We start from the raw sequence: 6094 nt of genomic DNA, 5'->3' as shown, positions 1-6094 counted from the left end.
ATGCAATCCAATGCAATCCAATCCAATGCTTGCCCTTCCCTGCCCTTCCCTTCCCTACCCTGCCCTGCCCTGCCCTACCCTGCCCTGCCCTTCAATGAAATGCAATGCAATGCAGTGAAATGCAATCCAATGCAATCCAATGCAATCCAATGCAATGCAATCCAAAGCAATCCAATGCATTCCAATGCAATCCAATCCAATGCTTGCACTTCCCTGCCTTTCCCTTCCCTTCCCCGCCCTGCCCTGCTCTCCTCTGTCATTCAAAGAAATGCAATGCAATGCAGTGAAATGCAATCCAATGCAATCCAATGCAATGCAATGCAATCCAATGCAATCCACTGCAATCCACTTCAATCCAATGCAATCCAATGCACTCCAATGCAACCCAATGCAATGCAATCCAATACAATCCAATGCAATCCAATGCAATGCAATCCACTGAAATCCACTTCAATCCAACAATCCAGTGCAACCCAAAGCAATTCAACCCAATGTAATCTAATGCAATCCAATGAAATCCAATGTAATCCAATGCAATCCAATGCAATCCAATGCAATCCAATGCAATCCATTGCAATCTTTTGCAATCAAATGCAACCCAATCCAATGCAATTCAATCCAATGCTTGCCCTTCCCTTCCCTTCCCTTCCCTTCCCTTCCCTTCCCTTCCCTTCCCTTCCCTTCCCTTCCCTTCCCTTCCCTTCCCTTCCCTTCCCTTCCCTTCCCTTCCCTTCCCTTCCCTTCCCTTCCCTTCCCTTCCCTTCCCTTCCCTTCCCTTCCCTTCCCTTCCCTTCCCTTCCCTTCCCGCACCTTCCCTTCCCTTCCCGCACCTTCCCTTCCCTTCCCGCACCTTCCCTTCCCTTCCCTTCCCGCACCTTCCCTTCCCTTCCCGCACCTTCCCTTCCCTTCCCTTCCCTTCCCTTCCCTTCCCTTCCCGCACCTTCCCTTCCCTTCCCTTCCCTTCCCTTCCTTCCCTTCCCTTCCCTTCCCTTCCCTTCCCGCACCTTCCCTTCCCTTCCCGCACCTTCCCTTCCCTTCCCGCACCTTCCCTTCCCTTCCCTTCCCTTCCCTTCCCTTCCCTTCCCTTCCCTTCCCGCACCTTCCCTTCCCTTCCCTTCCCTTCCCTTCCCTTCCCTTCCCTTCCCTTCCCTTCCCTTCCCTTCCCTTCCCTTCCCTTCCCTTCCCTTCCCTTCCCTTCCCTTCCCTTCCCTTCCCTTCCCTTCCCTTCCCTTCCCTTCCCTTCCCTTCCCTTCCCGCACCTTCCCTTCCCTTCCCGCACCTTCCCTTCCCTTCCCGCACCTTCCCTTCCCTTCCCTTCCCTGCCCTTCCCTTCCCTTCCCTTCCCTTCCCTTCCCTTCCCTTCCCTTCCCTTCCCTTCCCTTCCCTTCCCGCACCTTCCCGCACCTTCCCTTCCCTTCCCGCACCTTCCCTTCCCTTCCCGCACCTTCCCGCACCTTCCCGCACCTTCCCTTCCCTTCCCTTCCCTTCCCGCACCTTCCCTTCCCTTCCCGCACCTTCCCTTCCCTTCCCTTCCCTTCCCTTCCCGCACCTTCCCTTCCCTTCCCTTCCCTTCCCTTCCCTTCCCTTCCCTTCCCTTCCCTTCCCTTCCCTTCCCTTCCCTTCCCTTCCCTTCCCTTCCCTTCCCTTCCCTTCCCTTCCCTTCCCTTCCCTTCCCTTCCCTTCCCTTCCCTTCCCTTCCCTGCCCTGCCCTTCCCTTCCCTTCCCTTCCCTTCCCTTCCCTTCCCTTCCCTTCCCTTCCCTTCCCTTCCCTTCCCTTCCCTTCCCTTCCCTTCCCTTCCCTTCCCTTCCCGCACCTTCCCTTCCCTTCCCTTCCCGCACCTTCCCTTCCCTTCCATTCCCGCACCTTCCCTTCCCTTCCCGCACCTTCCCTTCCCGCACCTTCCCTTCCCGCACCTTCCCTTCCCTTCCCTTCCCGCACCTTCCCTTCCCTTCCCGCACCTTCCCTTCCCGCACCTTCCCTTCCCGCACCTTCCCTTCCCTTCCCTTCCCTTCCCTTCCCTTCCCTTCCCTTCCCTTCCCTTCCCTTCCCTTCCCTTCCCTTCCCTTCCCTTCCCTTCCCTTCCCTTCCCTTCCCTTCCCTTCCCTTCCCTTCCCTTCCCTTCCCTTCCCTTCCCTTCCCTTCCCTTCCCTTCCCTTCCCTTCCCTTCCCTTCCCTTCCCTTCCTTTCCCTTCCCTTCCCTTCCCTTCCCTTCCCTTCCCTTCCCTTCCCTTCCCTTCCCTTCCCTTCCTTCCCTTCCCTTCCCTTCCTTCCCTTCCCTTCCCTTCCCTTCCCTTCCCTTCCCTTCCCTTCCCTTCCCTTCCCTTCCCTTCCCTTCCCTTCCCTGCCCTTCCCTGCCCTTCCCTGCCCTGCCCTGCCCTGCCCTGCCCTGCCCTGCCCTTAAATGCAATGCAATGCAATTCAGTGCAATGCAATCCAATGCAATCCCATGAAATCCAATGCAATCCAATGCAATCCAATGCAATCCAACGCAATCCAATGCAATCCAATCCAATCCTTGCCCTTCCCTGCCCTTCCCATCCCTTCCCTGCCCTGCCCTGCCCTGCCCTGCCCTGCCCTGCCCTGCCCTTCAATGAAATGCAATGCAATGCAGTGAAATGCAATCCAATGCAATCCAATGCAATCCAAAGCAATGCAATGCAATGCAATCCAAAGCAATCCAATGAAATCCAATGCAATCCAATGCAATCCAATGCAATCCAGTGCAGTCTAATGCAATCCAATGCAATCCAATGCAATCCAATGCAATCCAATCCAATCCTTGCCCTTCCCTGCCCTTCCCATCCCTTCCCTGCCCTGCCCTGCCCTGCCCTGCCCTGCCCTGCCCTGCCCTGCCCTTCAATGAAATGCAATGCAATGCAGTGAAATGCAATCCAATGCAATCCAATGCAATGCAATCCAATGCAATCCAAAGCCATCCAATGCAATCCAATGCAATCAAATGCAATCCAATGCAATCCAATCCAATGCTTGCACTTCCCTGCCTTTCCCTTCCTTTCCCTTCCCTGCCCTGCCCTCCCCTGCCCTTTAATGAAATGCAGTGCAATGCAGTGAAATGCAATCCAATGCAATCCAATGCAATCCAATGCAATCCAATGCAATCCAATGCAATCCACTGCAATCCACTTCAATCCAATGCAATCCAATACAATCCAATGCAATCCAATACAATCCAATGCAATCCAATGAAATCCAATGCAATCCAATGCAATCCAATTCAATCGAATTAAATCCAATGCAATGCAATGCAATGCAATGAAATCCACTGAAATCCACTTTAATCCAATGCAATCCAGTGCAACCCACTGCAATTCAATCCAATGCAATCCAGTGCAATCCAATGAAATCAAATGCAATCCAATGCAATCCAATGCAATGCAATCCAATGCAATCCAATGCAATCCAATGCAATCCATTGCAATCCTATGCAATCAAATGCAATCCAATCCAATGCAATTCAATCCAAGGCTTCTCCTTCCCTTCCTTTCCTTTCCTTTCCTTTCCCTTCCCTTCCCTTCCCTTCCCGCACCTTCCCTTCCCTTCCCTTCCCTTCCCTTCCCTTCCCTTCCCTTCCCTTCCCTTCCCTTCCCTTCCCTTCCCTTCCCTTCCCTTCCCTTCCCTTCCCTTCCCTTCCCTTCCCTTCCCTTCCCTTCCCTTCCCGCACCTTCCCTTCCCTTCCCTTCCCTTCCCTTCCCTTCCCTTCCCTTCCCTTCCCTTCCCTTCCCTTCCCTTCCCTTCCCTTCCCTTCCCTTCCCTTCCCTTCCCTTCCCTTCCCTTCCCTTCCCTTCCCTTCCCTTCCCTTCCCTTCCCTTCCCTTCCCTTCCCTTCCCTTCCCTTCCCGCACCTTCCCTTCCCGCACCTTCCCTTCCCTTCCCTTCCCTTCCCTTCCCTTCCCTTCCCTTCCCTTCCCTTCCCTTCCCTTCCCTTCCCTTCCCTTCCCTTCCCTTCCCTTCCCTTCCCTTCCCTTCCCTTCCCTTCCCTTCCCTTCCCTTCCCTTCCCTTCCCTTCCCTTCCCTTCCCTTCCCTTCCCTTCCCTTTCTTTCCCTTCCCTTCCCTTCCGTCCTTGCCCCGCCCTGCCGTGCACTGACCTGCCGTGCACTGCCCTGCCCTGCCCTGCCCTTGCCCTGCCCTTCCCTGCCCTGATTAGACATGCCCTGACATGTCCTGACCTGCCCTGACATGCCAAGTACTGCCCTGCCCTGCCCTGCCATTAAATGCAATGCAATGCAATTCAGTGCAATGCAATCCAAGGCAATCCAAGGCAATCCAATGCAATCCAATGCCATCCAATGCAATCCAACGCAATCCAATGCAATCCAATCCAATGCTTGCCCTTCCCTGCCCTTCCCTTCCCTACCCTGCCCTGCCCTGCCCTACCCTGCCCTGCCCTTCAATGAAATGCAATGCAATGCAGTGAAATGCAATCCAATGCAATCCAATGCAATCCAATGCAATGCAATCCAAAGCAATCCAATGCATTCCAATGCAATCCAATCCAATGCTTGCACTTCCCTGCCTTTCCCTTCCCTTCCCCGCCCTGCCCTGCTCTCCTCTGTCATTCAAAGAAATGCAATGCAATGCAGTGAAATGCAATCCAATGCAATCCAATGCAATGCAATGCAATCCAATGCAATCCACTGCAATCCACTTCAATCCAATGCAATCCAATGCACTCCAATGCAACCCAATGCAATGCAATCCAATACAATCCAATGCAATCCAATGCAATGCAATCCACTGAAATCCACTTCAATCCAACAATCCAGTGCAACCCAAAGCAATTCAACCCAATGTAATCTAATGCAATCCAATGAAATCCAATGTAATCCAATGCAATCCAATGCAATCCAATGCAATCCAATGCAATCCATTGCAATCTTTTGCAATCAAATGCAACCCAATCCAATGCAATTCAATCCAATGCTTGCCCTTCCCTTCCCTTCCCTTCCCTTCCCTTCCCTTCCCTTCCCTTCCCTTCCCTTCCCTTCCCTTCCCTTCCCTTCCCTTCCCTTCCCTTCCCTTCCCTTCCCTTCCCTTCCCTTCCCTTCCCTTCCCTTCCCTTCCCTTCCCTTCCCTTCCCTTCCCTTCCCTTCCCTTCCCGCACCTTCCCTTCCCTTCCCTTCCCTTCCCGCACCTTCCCTTCCCGCACCTTCCCTTCCCGCACCTTCCCTTCCCTTCCCTTCCCTTCCCTTCCCTTCCCTTCCCTTCCCTTCCCTTCCCTTCCCTTCCTTCCCTTCCCTTCCCTTCCCTTCCCTTCCCTTCCCTTCCCTTCCCTTCCCTTCCCTTCCCTTCCCTTCCCTTCCCTTCCCTTCCCTTCCCTTCCCTTCCCTTCCCTTCCCTTCCCTTCCCGCACCTTCCCGCACCTTCCCTTCCCTTCCCGCACCTTCCCTTCCCTTCCCTTCCCTTCCCTTCCCTTCCCTTCCCTTCCCTTCCCTTCCCGCACCTTCCCGCACCTTCCCTTCCCTTCCCGCACCTTCCCTTCCCTTCCCTTCCCTTCCCTTCCCTTCCCTTCCCTTCCCTTCCCTTCCCTTCCCTTCCCGCACCTTCCCTTCCCTTCCCTTCCCTTCCCTTCCCTTCCCTTCCCTTCCCTTCCCTTCCCTTCCCTTCCCTTCCCTTCCCTTCCCTTCCCTTCCCTTCCCTTCCCTTCCCTTCCCTTCCCTTCCCTTCCCTTCCCTTCCCTTCCCTTCCCTTCCCTTCCCTTCCCTTCCCTTCCCTTCCCTTCCCTTCCCTTCCCTTCCCTTCCCTTCCCTGCCCTGCCCTGCCCTGCCCTGCCCTGCCCTTCCCTGCCCTTCCCTTCCCTTCCCTTCCCTTCCCTTCCCTTCCCTTCCCTTCCCTTCCCTTCCCTTCCCTTCCCTTCCCTTCCCTTCCCTTCCCTTCCCGCACCTTCCCTTCCCGCACCTTCCCTTCCCGCACCTTCCCTTCCCTTCCCTTCCCGCACCTTCCCTTCCCGCACCTTCCCTTCCCGCACCTTCCCTTCCCTTCCCTTCCCGCACCTTCCCTTCCCTTCCCGCACCTTCCCTTCCCGCACCTTCCCTTCCTGCACCTTCCCGCACCTTCCCTTCCCTTCCCGCACCT

Source organism: Prinia subflava, chromosome 2 (assembly GCF_021018805.1).
Source record: "Prinia subflava isolate CZ2003 ecotype Zambia chromosome 2, Cam_Psub_1.2, whole genome shotgun sequence".
NCBI classification, from domain to species: Eukaryota; Metazoa; Chordata; class Aves; order Passeriformes; family Cisticolidae; genus Prinia; species Prinia subflava.
Note: the sequence above shows the minus strand (reverse complement) of the source record.